This window comes from Protopterus annectens, chromosome 5.part1 (assembly GCF_019279795.1).
Source record: "Protopterus annectens isolate FY-2018-M chromosome 5.part1, PAN1.0, whole genome shotgun sequence".
Taxonomy (NCBI): Eukaryota; Metazoa; Chordata; order Ceratodontiformes; family Protopteridae; genus Protopterus; species Protopterus annectens.
In genome coordinates, this window is record NC_056736.1 from 715,905,201 (window position 1) to 715,924,327 (window position 19,127).

A 19,127-nucleotide genomic window follows, 5' to 3' on the forward strand; every position below is an offset into this window, starting at 1 on the left:
AAGTGCAAGCAGTATAAGAATTCCAAAAAGAGTTCAGATAAGTAGCAAAGTTAATAAAAAAGGTTAAAATCATGCAGCTAGCAACAACAAGAAAGAAAAAGCAAAACAGAGATGCTTAATCCACTCAAAGTCTCATTTTCTGTCTCTGCTGCTGTAGAACTCTGTAGCACACCCAGGCAGGCACTTGCTCAGGTAATACAAGTGCAAAAACTGCACAAACATGGGTTTTTAACAGAAGGATAGAAATAGCCAAAAATGGCCAATAAAACTACAGTTTCTGATCTGAAACCACTCCTCCAGTGACAGATAGGCTGTTCCAAATCTCACCACTCTCACTGATGAACAGAGAAGTTTCCCTCTATCTTAGAAAGGTCTGAGCAACACAGGAACATACAAACAGCCCAGAATTCAGCAAAATCTGAAAACCGGACTTTACTAGTTTTAGAAAGGCAGGAAATGAGTAGAGGGATAGGATTTTTTTTAAAGTTAACGCAAATACAGCAATACAAACACTTTTAACACAGAAAACAGGCTATCACACTTGCATGTGTAGTCCTTTACAGTTAAACACATAAAACACTTATAAATGATAATTTAAAGTGCAAACAGTATAAGAATTCAAAAAACAGTTCAGATAAGTAGCAAAGTTAATAAAAAAAACAGTTGGAATAATATGGCTAGCAAAAACAAGGAAAGCAAAACAGAGGTACTTAATCCACTCAAAGTCTCCTTTTCTCTCTCTGCTGCTCTAGGACTCTGCAGGACACCCAGGCAGGCTCTTGCTGAGGTAATAGAAATGCAAATGGTGCGCAAACATGGGTTTTTAAACAGAAAGATGAAAGAGCTAGAAATAGCCCAAAATGGCCAATAAAACTACAGTTTCTGAGCTGAAACCACTCCTCCAGTGACAGATAGGCTGTTCCAAAGCTCACCACTCTCACTGATGAATAGAGAAGCTTCCCTCGATCTTAGAAAGGTCTGAGCAGCACAGGAACTTACAAACAGCCCAGAATTCAGCAAAATCGGAAAACTGGACTTTACTAGTTCTAGAAAGGTGGGAAACAAGTAGAGTGATAGGATTTTTTTAAGTTAAGGCAAATACAGCAATACAAACACATTCAACACAGAAAACAAGGTATTGCACTTGAGTGTGTAGCCCTTTTACAGTTAAACAGATGTAAAATACTTAAAAATGATAATTTAAAGTGCAAGTAGTATAAGAATTCAAAAACAGTTTAGATAAGTCGCAAAGTTACTAAAATTGGTCGGAATAATGCAGCTAGCAAAAACAAGCAATAAAAACGCAAATACAGAGGTACCTAATCCACTCAAAGTCTCCTTTTCTCTCCCTGCTGCTGTAGAAGTCTGCAGCACACCCAGACAGGCTGTTGCTGAGGTAATACAAGTGCAAAAACTGCACAAACATGGGTTTTTAAACAGAAGGATGAAAGGGATAGAAATAGCCCAAAATGGCCAATAAAAGTACAGTTTCTGAGCTGAAACCACTCCTGCAGTGACAGATAGGCTGTTCCAAAGCTCACCACTCACACTGCTGAACAGAGAAGCTTCCCTTTTTCTTAGAAAGGTCTGGGCAACACAGGAACTTAATATTAATAGTACACTTTACTATGTTAGAACTTTTTTTTGTGCATTTGCAAGAATTATTATCTATAACATTTTGATGTAGTCTTTTACTTTACTGACAATAATTGTCATACATTTGAACTGTATGAGATGTAGGTAAAGCAGACCCTTAAGACATTAAACAAAATGTTGAACAGTTTGCATTGTATCTGACAAAGGCATGACTGCAGAAGGTACATTTAACTGTTGGTATATGTGAAGAAGTAACAACTGTAGAATCAAACAGATACTTTGTTTAGGATATTATCTTATGGTATGGCTTACATACTAGACTCCTGTGACAAGATAGACATAATTTTGGAAATTTACTTTCACATAAAAAATAGTCTTTATGAATTGCTGTACATTTTGTCACGTATGGATCACATACATTTATGCATTTACAAATACAACTATCTAATTTTTGAACAGTAAACATTTCAGATTTACATTTCATGTCTGACAGAGAAGATTGAAACCATGCCTGTAAATAAGACCAGACCTTGTCTAGTGTATTATGCAAATCTATCTGTAAAAAATGTGGGCATTGTAAAGTCAAGCTTCTACTGGGATCCATGTTATAACTGTGACAAATTTACCATATTTTGCATAGATGTCAAACAGGTGATCAGGCTGAAGTCACTTGGAAGACATAGTGTCCTGCAACAGATGATTTGATGGTGGAATCAGGGATCTGGGGACCCAGGTTGACAGTAGCCTTTCGTTTGACACTCATGTTGCTAAAGTGGTTAGGAAAACCTTCTACATTGCCCACCTGATCATGAAGGGATTCACATCTAGATCAAGGGAGGTCATCGTCCCTCTGTACTCATCACTCATTAGACCTATGATTGAGTACAATGCCCCATTCGGAATGTATCTGACCCGACACCTGCAGCAGCTGGAAAGGCCCCAAAAGTTCCTCACCAAAAGGATAAAGGGTCTCAAAAATATGTCTTATGCTGCCCGACTGAAAGAACTCCAGCTCTATTCAGTCTCATACCGCTTGCTCAGAGGTGACCTGTGCCTGACATATAAGGCCATGTCAAACCCTGATTTGATGAATATGCTTCACCTCAAAAATCTAGATCCCTCAGAACCACAAGGGCGGAGACTTAAACCTTGACACGGTTATTAATAGAACGTGCTGGAGGGACAGATTCATCACCCAGAGACTCCCTATGCTGTGGAACAAAATCCCGGTACATGTGAGACAGAGCACCTCGCTGGCCTTGTTCAAGAGGAATCTTGACCAATGGATGGGGGATCGCAGATATACCCCAGGGATTACTTCAGTGTCACTGCTTGACAGAGGCACAGCAAAATAATAGGCATAGTTTTATTCAAACTAAAGGGGTGGCGAAAGCCAAATAACTATGGGCTAGGCTTATAAATGCCCTTGGGCAGATAGCCTAGTATGAACCTATGAACCTATGAATGTTGTTGGACAGATGAAACAACGTTATCTTGTAATCCACCCAAGAGAAACACTGCATCTGTCGACCTGTGGAAATAATGTATAAATTATGGTACCAAATGAACAGTAACTGCTGGTAATGGATAGAAAAGGTCACATTCAAGCTGGCTCACCAGTGTTAAATTGTTGTGAAAAATGCCAGAATCACCAGACTCACAATGTACCACTGTTAGGGTTACCACCTGTCCCACTTTGGTAGGGACAGTCCCTCTTTGGGCAGTTGTGTCCTGCAAAAAAATTGTAAAAATGGCAAATGTCCTAAGATTTTAGGACAAAATTATTTCCTATATTTTATGTAATAGTTGCATAAAACAGTTATTTTGTATCTAAAACACCTAAATGTTATAAGAAACAGAATAAGCAACTAAAATGCTACAAGAATAAACTTATATTTAGTCAAAAAGTGAAATTCTGTCCTTTGTACTGGCCATGGGTAGGTTTCGCCCTGCAAAATCTGACGTTTGCACCAAAAATGTCCCACTTTGAGCATTTGAAAAGGTGGCAACCCTAACCACTGTTTCTGTTATAGTTTAATCTGTCCAAACAGTTACACTGTCTGAGATCATTTCAATTCTATTAGAGCACAGCTAACAAAAGAGTCCTTTTGATTTCCACTATATAGATTAATACACACTTAATCACAATGTCACTGAAGAAGAGAAAACAATGCCCAGTTTATATACCCTTTTCAAAGGGCAACCAGCGTTATTTTTAATGTCCTTGTGGTCTGCATAACTGGTTTGCGTTTCTGTCACTTGTCCTTCTTTGGTTTCTGTATCTAAAGTCTTTCCCTGTTAAACTTCCTTATTATTATAACAGGATGCCATTTAACCCACATTATGCATTTACAGTATAATCTAACTAAAGTAAGTATTTACAGTAAAAGGTAACTAAGCATGTTTCATTCTTGCAGATATCTGACAGTTAGCTGTTTGCTTCAGTACACAGTGTTTGTGTTACACTTCTGTTTTTTTTTAGAAAAATATATTTATTTCAAGCCTTGTCAAGTTAACCCTTGCTTTAGAAGGCGAAACCTTGTATTGATAAAAAGCATGCTTTTATTTTTGCATTGCAGCATACATTTAATTGCCTTGGGGAAAGAATATTTAATCTGTATCAAACAGTGTAAATTTTTTTTTATTTTATTTTTATTTTTTATTTTTTTTATTTTATAACGTAAAAGAATGTGAATTAATATATATATATATATATATATATATACATATATATATATATATATATATATATATATATATATATATATATATAAAAGCATTCAATAAAATAGTAAATAACACCAACAACTCTTGTAGAACTTTAGCGCTTTCGTCTTATTTATTATCAAGACTTCTTCAGAAAGACATGTTTCATAAGTATGAGCAACCATTTTCACTTCCTTTATATACATTAGTTCTAGCAAGAGTTATTATTATTATCTACAAGAGTTGTTGGTGTTATTTACTATTTTATTGAATGCTTTTATTGTCACGAAGTTCATTTCTTAGTTAAAGTTTCTTCTCTTCGTTCAATTTTTTTGAGTGCGGTTAATTTTAGATATATACATATATATATATATATATATATATATATATATATATATATATATATATATATATATATTGTGAAGTAAATATATCTGAAACTATTATTTAACTGTAATTCACCACTTTTTGTCCGAAAGTTACAATTTTTAGTGGTGATTAAAAGGGGCAGAGCTAAAAACTGAGTCAAAATCAGAGATCTGAGAGGATTGTAAACGTACAAAGTGCTTTCAAAATGAGAAACTGCTACACGTTCATCTGTGACAGAAATTGTCATGTAATCATACTGCTGAACTTCTTTTGCTGAAGAATTCTGGACAAAGCCACTTATAAGGGGGAGGGGTAGAGGACCAAATTTAGGGACAAATTTTAAATATAACAGGTTTTGCATCAACATACATTTTTAGAACAATAAGAAGTATGCAGCTCTAGGAATGCTCTACAAAAAGACAGCCAAGAGGTGTGATCAAATGTATCTTGTTATTAGGAACATTCAAAATCTATGTTCAGCGTTCCAGAGTGAGAGTCACTCACAAATTTTATTGTCAATATTTTTATGAAACATCCATCATAAGTAACACTGAATCGTATTAATTCATCAAAGGAAATGTCTGTACCTATAAAGAATATAGCAGTAACCCATGCCTGGGTGTGGGTAATGCTGGATTTACCTACGGTTGGTGTGGTTTGGTTACGGTCAATAGTATAATTTTGGAATATTTGTGGGTTTCTCATTATGATGGTTTATTGTAGATTATATTTCTTTTTCCACTGTTCTATTTTACTTTTATTTTCTGGTCATGTATTAGATTAGTGAATTATTTAAATATTAAACAGGAAATTATGTCATATGCTTCATTTGAATAATGTATAAATAAGGACTGTCTAATCATTCTGACCATACCACTGAAGAAAGCTAACTGCTGAAACCGGTTTGGTTGACAATAAATCAGTTCTTTTGCTATACACACTCAGGGTGCTGGATTTTGTTTGTAGCATTCAAGGTTGGTTTATCCGTGCATCAACCGTACGTGCTAGCCTGCTCTTCTGTAATTATTGCTATTATACAATGACATTATTTAAGAAAAAAAAATTACATTTCTTAAATAATGGCATTGTATAATACCTCCTTGCTGCCTTCCGCAGCTGTCTGGTATTCTGCGGCAGTTCTGATGTACTGTGCATGCGTATGCCTACGCAGTACATCAGAGCTGTGGGCAAAAGCAACGGAGAAAGCAAGATCTCAGTTGCTTTTTACAAACTGTTTCGCTATGTTAAATGGGTTTAACATAGCGAGACAGCTTTAAAAAAAGCAACGGAGATTCTCCGTTGCTTTTTTTAAAGCTGTCTCGATATGTTAAACCCATTTAACATAGCAAGACAGTTTTGAAAAAAGCAATGGAGAAAGCAAGATCTCCGTTGCTTTTTACAAACTGTCTCGCTATGTTATACTCATTTAACATAGTGAGACAGCTTTAAAAAAAGCAATGGGGAATCTCCGTTGCTTTTTTAAAGCTGTCTCGCTATGTTAAACGAGTTTAACATAGCGAGACAGTGTGAAGCAATGGAGATCTTGCGTTCTCCGTTGCTGTAAAAAAAAAGAGTTATAGTAATGGAAAAAGTCCGGGCGACTGGACCTTTTTCCATTACTATAACTCTGATTTACAGCGTGCACGCTGACCAATCAGCATGCACGTTTTTGAATATTAATGGAGGGGTCGTTGTATAAATAGCTGTTAACCATGCTGTAAACTTTCTAGCTGAAGTTGTTGGTAAGTGTTCCATGTTTTTGCCCCTTTTCTCTACATTGTGAGAGGTAGTATTCCATATTTTAGAGATGAAAAGTTGAGACAACTGAGTTTTCCGGTTTCATAGGTTCATAGATGTTTACTAGGCTAATGACCACAAGGGCCTTTTTAAGCCTAGCCATGCATCCCAAATCTCTGACAAGTTCTGATACCCTTGATAAGTGTAATGATGGACCTGGGATTTGAGCCAGTTACAGGTCACCTGTGTCCCTTAGAGACATAGGTTCCAAACCAGGGATGCATTTCTGGTTTCCCATCCAATTGTCCAAGTTGCACTTGAATTGGGTTAGGGAGGAACTCTGCTTCATATGGATGGGCTTAAATTATAGACATGTTCTGCCTGCTATGGACTCAAATCCATGGCCTACTACACATAAGACCATAATTATACCCATTTAGCTACTTGGTCCTCAGAATAAATGAATTGTATGTTTCAGTATAGGAATTGAATTGCACTGATACACAAGGAAATCCTCTACTCCCAAGTGCTGTTTTAGAAGGGGAAGAAAATGTGCTTATGTGTTGGTTACTTATATCTATAAGGTGCAACTCATTTGTGTCTCCTATTATCTGGAATATGAATACAAGCTATCCTCGATTGCTGTAGGATACCATAACCCTAAAAGTGTATCCCTAACTGTAACACTAAAACTTTATACTAACCCTTATCGTAAAACTAACCCTAAAAGCTCTGCCACTTACCTTAAATCTAAAGCTCTGATCTTACCCCTAACCCTAAACTCTATCCGTAACTCTAAAACTTTAATCCTAACTCCATACCCCTGATCAAAAACTGTAACCTTAAAACAATGTATTTAATCCTAAAACTCTATCTCTAACCCTAAAACTCTGGTTACAAATTATATACTTTGTTGCCTTTGACACGAACCTTCCATTTTAACTCAGATGTGACACACCAGTTCCACACAGCCTCAAGTCCCTAGTTAAAAGTAACCATGGCCATGTGACTGTTGCTATGCTTATGCAAATACATGTTTTAAATTAAGTTATTAGTACTTATCTTTACTTCATTCAACTCCCTCGCTTCCAGAATGCTGCCCCCATTGCCCCAAACCCATACCTTTTTGCCAACATCACATTGTTATTATTTCTATTATTGTTATCACCATCATTATTATCAAAAGACAAGGCAGTTATCCTTTAAGCACATTTCAGCCTTTATTACCTAGTCACTTCTCAGCCTGCTCTTCTTCTACCAAATGCATTTCTGCAGACCTCCAACCCATACCTTTTCTGACGATTTCCCTATAGTCTGCCTACCATTTCAAGGTTCAGCTACTTGCACTTAACTGGATTGTTCCATCTTATGTCCGCCTTTCTTACCTATTCCTCTGAACTCATCATAGCAAAGTGGTGGTGGTCTTCTTTCGGCTTATCCCGGTTAGGGGTCACCACAGCGGAACTCCGGTCCGCTAATGATTGGCAGTTGATTTTTACATACCGAGTTGCCAGCCCTGATGCACAACCTTCAACGAAGGAACACCCATTCACGCATGTCTCCACGCAGAAAACGCTTTAGCTGAGAGTCGAACCAGACAGCGTCTTACTGTGAGGCAACAACGCTACCGCAGCACCACTACCGCGGACAAACTCATCATAGCAAAGTACAGTTTCATATCAATAAATAAACAAATACATAAAAATAAACAGTCATTCTAATGACATCATTGTAACTATGTGTGCATAATATTATGCTTCGCAAAATATGTTTCCCTTTTTATGTAACTGTTGTATTAATTATGTGCTTCTGATCATTCCTGACATTGTTTGTTATCTATGATCCAGCTGATTTTATATGTTAGCAAATTGTGTGTTCTTGGAACTTTTTTCCCACAGGCTTCTGCTAAAAGAGTTCAGTGCCCACTGAAACTATCTGGGTCAACAAATCTAGTAAATAAACAAATAAATAAATAAACATTGACATTTGTTTACTGGGAAAGTCCGAGTGGGCAAAGTACCCATTTTCAACTGAACCCAGGGGAGAAAAGCTCCAACAATTATAGAAACACCATGAGAATTATACAGTATAATGATGAATTATGCAAACAATCTGCCAGATTCACTAACGTCTATATTAAGTATACACTAAGTGTACACGATTTGTATTCCAGAACATTCCTACCACATTTTTTTGCACTTTCTAGTCACTCAGAAAGATTGTACTAAGTGTACATGTAGTCTACACTTTTCTGGTAACCTTTATGAATCCCCCTCAGTATTTAAAGCTGCAAGAAAATCAGTAGGAAAACTAAAATTAGGAGGAGCCATTTATTTTACATTAAGAAGGTTTGTGGTAAGTACTCTTGTGGGAGGAGAGGCTAGATTTTGCCCTTCTGAGCTGGGAATTTCTGGTTAAAGGCTTACCGTGCCTGCCTATTAGAACTGTTTTTCTGATATTGGTGCGCCTTGTCTGCTATAGCATAGATTAGATTCAGGCCTGCTGAATCTAGCTTTGTTTGTATAACTTGAGCACTAATCCAGGCCATTTTTTTTTGGAGAAGGTTCCCCTGCACCCTAGTGGCAGGAGTGTGTGGTTAGAACGTGTCAGATTGAAAACTGCTGGAACAGGGCTCAGTTTTGAGTTTTTTACTGGTTAATTGAGTAATTTGTTTAAATCAGTTTGCTCGTTTTCTTTTGTTATATATATAAAAAAATTGCACTTTATTCATCTGCTTTTACTGTAATTGTCTTTCTTGCCACTTTATTACCTTATTTTGCTTGTGCTTCTTCTTAAAAGTACTCAGTTGTATTATTCTGCTGCAGTTATTACTGCTTGGTAGTAGCCAGATTAAATTGTAACTGTTATTCTAAGCCTTTTGGCTTAAGCACTTGGGCTTCATACAGGCTGTTTTACATTTAGGTTTGTGGTCTGCACTGTTGTGACAGGACAGGTAGCTTACATCCTCCTAAGTTGGGAATTGCTGATTGAAGTCTCAGAGTCTGTTATTCTAAAAGTGTATTAGATCTGGTTTAAGCACTTGGACTTCAGGCCAGTTATTTTACATTAAGAAGGTTTGTGGTCTGCACTCATGTGGGAGGAGAGGCTAGATTCTGCCCTTCTGAGCTGGGAATTTCTGGTTAAAGGCTTATTGTGCCTGCTTATTTGATCTGTTTCTTTCTGAAATTTGTGCATATTGTTTGCTTCAGCTCAGAAGTTAGTAGTGTATTGGCCATATTGAGCTAATTTCTATCTCTTTCATTTCCCCGCTATAAAAAACGCATTTGCACGGTTTTGCATGCTGTGTAGCACAGGTTAGCTAGGGTTAAACTATTCCCAGCTCCACGAAGTCTACTCTTCAATTTTTCCCTTAGAACTAGACAAACGTTCAACTTAAGCACTCAAACCATTCATTTCACAGCCCAGCACTTGCTCAAAACTCATACCAAGCACTAATTAACACTAGCACTAGACCCCCCTATACTGTCCAGAAGGACAAGGCTGTCTGTTCGTCCCTACCAGCCAATCAGTAAAACAGCTCACTTTACCTATTCAGGCATGTCCAGAGGGCAGTTTTAGGTGTACTCTCCAGTCCAACTGGTGAATCTGGGCATTTTGAGGCAATGTTACAACTGCCTCATGTACACAGACAACCCTCTCCTCCTACCACCAAACACTAATATATGCGAGAGATTATACAGCCAAACTGGAGGCAAAGCTCTCTCAACCCAAGACTGGAACTGACAGTCAAGAGGAGAAGGAAAATACTTGCAACACACCACCAGTCTCACATAGACCTACTAAGCCAACACTGACAAATAACACACATAAATACATGAAAACATACTCAGAGGCTCTAAATAAAAATCTGCAGAAGCAACAGAGACCTCCATAGCAGACACCCCAGCAACCTCCACACCCCATCACAAACCATGAAACACATACTTCACATAATCAGTGTGCCATGCAATCACAGCCCTTAAGACAAAATAACAAACCCATATATAGTCAGGCACACTGACATCCCACTCACTAGGCTGAATAAGGAGAAGGTTACTGTTAGCTGCCTGTCAGGTGCCAGGATCCGCCACATAACACAAGCACTCATGTTGCTTCAGAACAAGTACAAATATGACTCTGTCATTGTCCATGTTGGTGTGAATGACCTGAGATGTACCTCCCTGGACTACATGAAAAGAGACATGGAAGAGCTCTCTGATCACGTAACCCAGGCCGGTATGACACTGACCCTGAGTAGCATTCTGCTGTCACCAAGAATGATGCCACAGTATAAAGAAAAAAAATTATCAATTTCAACAATTGGTTAAGTTTCTGGTGTCATTCAAAGGGGATCCAGTATCTGTCCACTTGGGATGACATGATTGACAAGCCACATTGTTTTGCAAGAGATGGCTTGCACCTGTCACCCTTAGGCTTTTGAATACTGGCCAAGGCTTTTGCCACCCCCATAGTGCCTTTTTAGGCAAGGCTCAAAAGACAAACCCACCACCGTAAATAGCACAAGTAACCAAAAACTGAGGGTAATGCTACTCAACACCAGAATTCTAAACCCCAAATGCATGTACTCAAGGCACTCCTCAGTATGGAGAACAGCGATATCTGTGCAGTAACAGAAACCTGGTTTAAGGCTCCAGAGAGCACCCCAGCACTACCAGGCTATATCTCATACCATACTTTTCGGCCACAGAACCCAGACCGAAACACAAAAGGTGGGGGTGTATCCATATTCATCAAGGATACCCACACCTCCAGGTTAGTGGCACAGCACAATGCCTCAGAGATCATCCATGTGCAACTAACAACAGATAAAACTGCAATTCAAATTGTAGCTTGCTACAGATCACCCACCAGGACCCCCATTCCACATTTCTGGAGACACTGGAAAATATGAAGGTCCTACCAAACGCCCTAATATTGGGTGATTTCAACTACCCAAACATTAACTGGGAGAACTACTCAAGTATTAACTCCCTTGCCCAACGCTTACTAGAATTTATAAACTCGAATGTTCTGGATCAACTGGTCAACACCCCCCACCAGAGGTGACAACATATTGGACCTGGTCATCACCAACATGGGCAATCAGTGTTCTACACCGGAGGTCAACCCCTCGCTGGTTAGATCAGACCATAGACTAATCAGTCTGGATATCCACATTCCGCCCCCACCCCCAATCAAGGAAACCACCATGAAAAACTTTTCAAAGGCAAACTTCACATTACTTAAGACCGAGGTGGAAAGGTTCACAGCCCCCATGCTAAAGGACAACACTGTCCAAGCTGCTGAATCCCTTACAAATGCACTCTATGAGCACCTGCAAGAATGCATGGATCATGCTATCCTAAGCAAAACCAAGACTCACTCCTCCAAGAAAAGGAAATCAGTCTGGTGGACCCCTGCCATAAACAAGCTATACAGTAGAAGAAGGAAACTAATACAGAAAAGAGTACAATCCCAAGAAGGAAAGACATCCCTAATCAGTATCAGCAAGAAACTATGATCCCTCATAAAATCATCTTAGCTAGCTTTGAAAGAAAACTTGCCAAGGACTCCAAAGATAACCACAAAGCATTCTTTAGCTATGTCAAGAACCTAAGTAGAAACTCTCAGATATACTCTGAGTTAGTGCAGAATAGCACAAAATACACTGAACTGACTGATATTGCCAATATTCTGGCAGACAGATTTAGTGCAAACTTCACCCTCGTCTCACCCCCTAAAGGGCCATAACCATACCAGAAGAATGTAGAGCCCAGGCAATCACTGACACACAGGTTAAAACAGCCCTATCCAAAGCCAAAAATACAGCTTCAATGGTACCAGACGGTGTCCCAGGCTGTGTCTTACACAAGCTCCAAAATGAACTAACCCCTCACCTAAACACACTGTTCAAACTCAGCCTCTCTACAGGCTACGTACCCATAAAGTGGCGCACAGCTACAGTTATCCCACTCCACAAAGGTGGAGCCACAACAGACCCCGGGAATTATTACCCTATAAGCCTGACTAGCCTGGTCTGCAAGGCTATGGCACGCATCATCATGGAACTCATTAACAGAGACATTGGGAACCTCCAAACATTGGACCCTACCCAGTTTGGCATTGTTAAGGGTAGATCATGCCTCCTAAACCTGGTGGACTTCTTTGAGACAGTTACCAAGGCTTTAGATAAGGGAAAGGAGGTCCACACAGCCTACCTAGACCTCGCAAAGGTGTTCAACACCATTCCCCATTCTGGTATTATAGACAAGCTCACCAGCCTGAACATAAACCCCTATGTCACAAGATGGGTTGCCAATTGGCTCACGGACAGAACCCACATGGTGAGAGTTGCAGTCTCTAGGTCCGACTCTAAACCAGTTACAAGTGGCATCCCACAGGGCTCAGTCCTGAGACCCCTCCTGTTCGGTATATACTTCTCAGAGGTACAGGCAAGCACAGGAGGATTATGGCTGACCAAGTTCGCAGATGACTGCAAACTGGGGGCCATAATTGACTCTCTGGCTGATACTGACATCCTCCAGAAAGGTCTCACTTGAGATGGATACCTGGTGTCAAAATCATGGCCTCAAGCTAAATTCCAAAAAGTGCATAGTCACCCCCTTTGGAAAAAACAAAGTACCCATGAATTACCACATACGTGGTAGTCCCTTAAATACAGAAAATGTAATAAGGGATCTGGGGACCCAAGTAGATAGTAATCTCTCCTTTGATAATCATATTGCTAAGGTGGTTAGAAAATCCTTCTATGTGTCCCACATAATCACAAAAGGGTTTGCATCTAGAACAAAATAGGTTATTGTGCCCCTCTACTCATCACTCATCAGACCCATCATAGAGTACAATGCCCCATTTGGGTTGTACCTTACAAGACACCTGCAGCATCTGGAAAGACCACAGAAGTACCTCACCAAGAAGATTACTGGCCTCAAACAGATGCCCTATGCAGCCCGACTGAAGAAACTCCAGCTGTACTCGGTTGCATACCGCTTACTCAGAGGTGATCTCTGCCTGACATACAAGGCCATGTCCAACCCAGAATTGATGGACATGCTTCACCTAAAAAAAACAAATCCCCAAGAGCCCACATGATCTAAACCTCACCACAATGATACATAGGATGTGCTGGAGGGATAGATTCCTATCCCAGAGACTCCCCATGCTTTGGAACAGGATTCCAATCTACATTAGGCAAAGCCCGTCATTAACACTCTTCAGGAGAAACCTTGACAAGTGGATGGGAAACAGAAAATTTACCCCGGGGATCGCTGCAGTGGCTCTGCTGGACAGAGGCACAGGGAATAATCTAAAGGGGCGGCGAAAGCCAACACATTCTGGCTAGGCTTATAGATGCCCTTGGGCACTTACCTATGAACCTATGAACCTATGAAGAAGGTGTGAGTTATGTTTGTGTCATCTATTCACTCGTAACAGTTTGTACACTTAGTGTACACTTAGTGTAAGCTTTATTGAATCCTATTCCATATGTGAATTAGTACAGAATAGGACAGAGAAAACATAGAGACTGATACAGAGAAAAGCTTACAGGAAAACTACAACAGTTGTTCCCTACAGGTTTTGATAGCTTATCTGAAACCATCTTAGTGGTGTTTTTGTGGTTTATTATGTAACTGTTTGGTAGGAGATTTATTTTGACTTATATTTCATTTCTTCCCTCTGATTTGTACTGTTAGAGCAAGGTGTGACTGCGAGTAATAGTGTTGTCTGGTGTTTTAGTGTGACTCGCACAACTGGTTTGCTAAGTCAGAATGACAACTTTATGAATTACTTCACCTTGTACAAGGTTTGCTCAGTGTACTTCATTTAATATTTAGTTGCATATTGTTTTTGAGATTTCTTCACTGTTTGACTTAAGTGACTAATTATTTTAATTCATTAAAACCCATCGTTACAAAGTCCAACTTTTTTTCTTTTAAAATTATTTATTTGTAGCTGAGAATGGCTTCTTTAAATGAATACACAATTAAAGATCTGCTGAAGCATGAGACTTTTACCCAGTGTCGTAAATGCTGCATATATACAATGGTAACACCTGATAACATTGGAGGATTGTGTTCGTTGTGTCAAAAATTGGATGATTTCCTTACTTTCATTAATAGTAAATCTAGACTTACTGAAGATGATTGCACTTCTGTAATTGGCATAGCTAAGAAAAATGTTGTTACATATATTAGTGGCTGGGCTGATGAGATAAATAATATTAGGCAAAGTACAAATAAAACACATTTAAGAAAGTAAGTATCCTCTGCCAGTAAGGATTACTCAATCCCTATTAAATGCAATCCTACTGTTGACAACTTTGAAATTCTGGACACAAGTATGTAAAATCTGAGGATTTAGAGTATGTAGAAATAAATAAAAAGGGAGATGTTTACAACAAATTAAGAAGAAAACTAAATAGATTAATATCTATAATTCAAAGACAATATATACTGAAAATGGCAATGCTTTGTTCGGTAACATACAGATTACATGCAATGATAACATTGTTCAATCACAATACATTCATTCTACAGAAAATGACATAAGTTTGTTTCAGCTGCAAAGGTAGAAAAAAAGAAGCAAGGGGCAAGCTAAAAGGAAAACGTCTAGACTGAACTTGGAAGGATTAAAAAACATTATTGCAGAAAAAGATGAGATACCGCGGTGGTGGTGCTGCAGTAGCGTTGTCGCCTCACAGTAAGACGTTGTCCTGTTCGATTCTCAGCTAGAGCATCTTCTGTGTGGAGACATGCGTGAATGGGTGTACCTTCATTTGAAGGTTGTGCGTCGGGCTGGCAACTCGGCACGTAAAAATCTACTGCCAATCATTAGCGGACCGGAGTTCCGCTGTGGCGACCCCTAACTGGAAAAAGCCGAAAGATACAACCACAACAACAACATTGCAGAAAAAGATGAGCAAGACTGAAGTTAATAAGAGTCTCAGAATGTATAAGCACAAAGACGGCTAAATGAGAATTGTATGATTAAAATAATTAAAAAAGCAGTGAAAATAATGAGATTAATAAAACTAATGGTGATGAAGATCGTTCGTTTGTAACAGCTGAAAGAGCAGGCTTTACTGAATTAGCTGTGGGAGATTCTTCAGATCTGGTCAGAAATAATATACTAGTAATTGAAGATTCAATCATTGGAGGAGTGGATACTTACATTTGCAGAGAGGATAATGAACATTGAATAGTGTTGTGCTTGCCAGGAGCAAAGAAACAGGATGTGAGTTAGGGCTTTAGAATGCCTTAATATAAGAAGATACAGGACTGTTTTTATTAATGTTTTACATGATCTGATCTACAAGGACTCATTGATTGTTCTTGGGGAATTTGCAATCCTCTTAGATAGGTTTTATAGGTTCATAGGAGATTATCAGGCTAGTGGCACTATAGCCCTTACAAGCCTAGCCATGTTAATCCCGAGTGCCTCAATTATCCTTAGCTAGATGGACATAATTCACAGAGCGAGTCTATGATAAACACCAACTACCCTGTCCATGAGGGACATGGGTGCCTCCCCTGCGGTGAATTTGCTGTCTCCCATCTATTTTTCCAGGTTGCACTTAAATAGGGTCAGTGATGAGCTCTGCTTCATGTTAACTGGAAATTTATTCCAAAGTAACAACAACCTCTGGGAGATATGTGTGTTTCTCCACCATGTTCTGTTAATGTCAAAGGCTAAGTTAAGATCCCTAGAGCGAGTGACGCTTGTGCCATTTGACTTGTGGATGTGCAGCATATCCATCACAGCAGGGTCAGAGACTGCCCTGTAGGCCAGGCACATATCACCTCTCAGTTGCCTATATGATACAGAGTACAGTGACAGGGATTTCAGTCTATCCATGTAAGTCATGGTTTGGAGGGCCTTTATTTACTTGGTGAGAAACCTCTGTGGTCTCTCCAGCTGCTGCAGGTGTCTGGTGAGGTACATTCAGAAGGGAGCATTGCATTCTATTAATGGTCTAATGAGGGTCGAGAAAAGTGGAGTTATAACATCTTTTTGACCTGGATGCAATGCCCTTACCTATGAGATGTGCAACGTAGAAGGGCTTTCCTTACCACTGTAGAAACTTGGTGGTTGAAGTTCAGATTGCTACCTACCTGTGTTTCCAGATCTCACACCACTGGGTTTAAGCTTAGCAGGGTGCTGACAATATTGTAATTTGCAGGAATTCCGCTTTGCCAAAGGGGATAATAATGCACATTTTTGCGTTTAGTTTTAGACCATGGCTTTGGCACCAGTCACTTGTCTGCATTAGCCCCACCTGTAATATGGTAAAATCATTGGGGAGCTCAATGATTGCACCCAATTTGCAATCAACAGTGAACATGGTAAGCCAAACACCATCTACTTTAGCCTGAACTTCCAAAAAATAGATTCCAAGCAGTAAAGGGCCCAGCACAGATCCTTGTGGTGCGCCACTGGTGATGGATCTACTGGTAGAGGTGGAGTCATCAACTTTGACAGTATGTGTTCTGTTGGTGAGCCAATTGGCTACTCATCTAGTGATGTAAGGATTAATCCCCAACTGGGAGATTGTCTCAATGATACCTGAGTGTGGGGATTGTGTCAAAAGCCTTAGCTAGGTTAAAATAGGCAATATGCACTGTCTTACCTTCATCCGGGCTTTGGTGACTTTCTCAAAGAAATCTACTAGGTTTAATAAGCATGATCTACCCTTAACAAAGCCAGACTGGGATGTGTCTAGAGTTTGGAGGTCACCTATGTCCTTGTTGATAAGGTCCATGATGATTCTTTCCATGGTCTTGCAGATGAGGCTGGTTAGACTTATGAGGTCTGTAGTTCCCAGGGTCAGTTGATGGCCCCCCTTTGTGCAAGGGGATTACTGCTGCTGTTCTCCACTCTGCTGGAACAAAGCCAGTTCTCAAGCTATGCTTAAAAAGGACACAAATTGGGTCCACTAGGTCATGTTTTAGATTGCTTAATAAGTGACCTGGGATGGTATCCAGTACCACTGAGGTTGTGTTTTTGGCTTTGGAGAGTACAGATATGACCTGATCTCTAGTGATACTAGGCAGAAGGCTGGTTTCAGGTATGCCTTGAGGTATGGTTGGTGGGGATGGGGGGTGAAGTTTGCGCCAAATCTGTCAGCTAGCAGGTTGGCAATTTCCTCTGGTATGGTATGAGTGGTACTACCAGTTTGGCATACAGATGGGCATTCCCGTTTAGATTTTAGACATAGTTAAAGAATGCCTAGGGATGCTATTTTACCTTCTTTATTAGCTTTAGAGGACTTTACAATACTTCTGATTTGCTTGTTCAAGCTGTGGAGGGAATCCTTCCTCTGCTGAATCAGCTCTCTCTTGTTCTTAGACATTAATTTTTTCCTTTTGTTATATAATCTGTTTATACTTGAGGTCCACCAGAGCAGCTTGTCTTTTTGGGAAGACCTGATTTTAATCCAGTCAGACACAGCTGAGTCATTACAGTTACTTAAGTGTTTATACAGAGCATTTGTGTACAATTCTGCATAGGAGTCATTGTTGTTTGTGATTGCAGGGGGTATAAAACTTTTTATACCATCGCTTAGTAGGTTGTAGTTTGCTTTTGAAAGGTTTTTTAGTTTTTTTGCTCCTGTAGTGGTGACAGGCTCAATAGTTACTTCGAACGAGACTGATTTATGGTCAGACCTTACCAGGGAGGGCATCACACAGGGGGGAGAGTAGTGACCCTCCATGTTTGTGAGTACTAGGTCTAGGACATTTGAACCCCTTGTGGGGGTGCAGATTATTTGTTCCAAAGCATTTGTACTGACAAAGTCCAGGAACCCCTGCGTGAACATGTTCATGCTCATGTATGTCACCCAGTCAACAGTTGAAATCTCCCATGACTAAGGTGTTGGCCTATATGGTAAGTGACTCTAGTAAGCCCAGGTAGGTGGCGTGCTTCTCTTGGTTCATGGCGGGGGACCTATAGTTAGCAATGATGTGGTAAGTTATTTTGCTTATAGTTAATTGGACATGGAGTAGTTCGAGAGAGTTGTATTGTTTGACCAATCTCGAGGTGTACTTGGCTTTAATGAAGATGGATACACCTCTGCCTTTGGTTCTTTCATACCCATTTTGAGGTCTGAACATGTGGAGGGTATTGTAACCTGGCATGACTGGGGTGCTCTCTGCGGCCTTGAACCATGTCTTAGTGACTGCACAGATGTCAGCATCTTCTAAGGTGAGGAGTGCTTCCAGGGAGTGTAGTTTCATGTTTAGACTCCTAGAATTAAGCAGCGAAACCTTGAGTTTGTCTCGAGTGGATTTTATGTCGGAAATTTTGTTGTTTTGATATTGCCTAAAAAAGGCACTATGGGGAGGCAAATAATCAGTACTTCCTAAATTACACAATCCAAATATGAAAGTAGCACAATAACTACTTACTAGGAATTTTGGTTTGAATACTGTCATGAGGGCAGATATCCTTACGTGATCTTGTTTTCTTGGTCAGCTGCATTTGGCCATAGCGCACTCTCAAGGCATAATTGAAGATAGTCATTTATCTTGCCTGTCAGATCACAATTTAATTCCCTTAAAATAGAAGCAGTGATAAATACTAATACGTTCACCCATTCCACTACTTAAATCTCAAACTTATATCTAAGCACCATATGGCAAAAAACAAATGGAGCACCACAAAAACTCTTTATTTAACTTAAACAAACTGGCGTCTTGGCA